Genomic DNA, 1,500 nt, shown 5'->3' on the forward strand with positions numbered 1-1,500 from the left:
GACTGGTGAAACCGGATGGCAACACCAGGCTCCAGTCTGATTTGGCAGAGTTTCTACAGCTGGATGCCCTTCCTAACGCCAACCACTCAGAGTGTAGTGGGTGCTTTTACGTGTCACCCGCTGGAAATGAACATAGCTTGTGTGATCGTGGTGCTTGTTTAGTCATCACATGATTTCAAGACAAGGGTGTACTCCCCCCCCCACCTCACCCCTCTCTGACTTTTTTCTGTCTCCAACTACCAAATTGACCTGCAAGGCTTTGATCGGCCTCATAGAAATATCAGAGTTTAGGCATGTTCTCATTTTGCTTTGTCCACCCCTCCTCCTCTGTCAGAGAAAATGGAAGAACAACAAAAAGAATCATGGGCACTACTCTCCAAGACTGCTAGGTGTTGGTAGGAAACGAAGGATTAGTATGTTGCTGAATTTGGGTGCAGTGCATCACGCTATCCAATTATCCTCGGATTGGGGACCTGGTACAACAATTGCTTGCAACAGAGTACACTCCACTGAAATAACCAAAGAACCAGGTCATGGTGCTTAAACTGAGCAACAGTGCCATGTCCATTCAAAGATTTAAAAAGAAATAATTTCATTTAACAGAAATAGCTTCTTTTTTTTTTTTTTTTTCTTTAATGACCAATTTTCAATAATGTTTCTTTTGACTTCTTGCTACAAACTGTTTGCAAATAACTTTGATTGTGATTTTAAATTGTAATTTGTATTTTTGTATGCATTTAATTTTCATTGTAATCCTTCATGAATGTCTTTTAACCCATTTAAGCCTCGTGACTTATTTTACCCATTTTGTCATATCTCATTAACGAAGCTTTAGGGTCATATGGATCAGATTCCTCATTTTTACTCTCTCTCATAAATTTTCTATAACAGTGATAAATTGAAGGTGCTCTATTCTTGCAAAGGGTTATTGTCGTCTGAGCTAAGCTATACCCACAAACATTTCATGGCATATCTTCCATTTGTGATTAGCTCCAGGTTTATCCCGACAAAGCAGACTTACATTTGATGTTGGTGCAAGGAAGGGATGTGCTCAGATAGGCACATGTCGCTTTGATTTGGTCACCTGGGTGCTTTGCCAATGCTGCCAGTTTGAAGAAAGGAGGAAGGTTGACTCTGATGCAACTGTGCATGCCTGATGACAAAGCGGCATATAGACAATCAGCCAGCTTGTGGCTCTGGCATGGCTTGAGGCTTGAAGCCAAAACAAACAAAAAAAACACAACCTAAAAACCATTGCCATCAATCACATTATATATCTTCTTTACTGCCTAGTCTTTTCTCAGCTAGTTGTTGCTGCTAAGGAGGCCATGCATCTGTTAACAAGAATATACTCATTTTGCCAGTATGAGATAACAGAAATTGTGTGTGCATTTATGCACATGCACACACATTCATGGGTACAACTACACATTTCATTTATATATACACACACACACACACACACACACACACACACACACACACACACACACACACACA

General features: G+C 40.4%; 1 protein-coding gene across 1 annotated transcript in view; it reads left to right on the forward strand.

The window, feature by feature from the left end:
- Positions 1-1,500, forward strand: part of LOC106881370 (kinesin-like protein KIF13A) — a 696,895-nt gene that overhangs the window by 75,767 nt on the left and 619,628 nt on the right. The gene's annotated exons all lie outside the window — the stretch shown is intronic.

The sequence above is a fragment of the Octopus bimaculoides genome, chromosome 4 (genome assembly GCF_001194135.2).
Source record: "Octopus bimaculoides isolate UCB-OBI-ISO-001 chromosome 4, ASM119413v2, whole genome shotgun sequence".
In the NCBI taxonomy this organism is placed as follows: domain Eukaryota; kingdom Metazoa; phylum Mollusca; class Cephalopoda; order Octopoda; family Octopodidae; genus Octopus; species Octopus bimaculoides.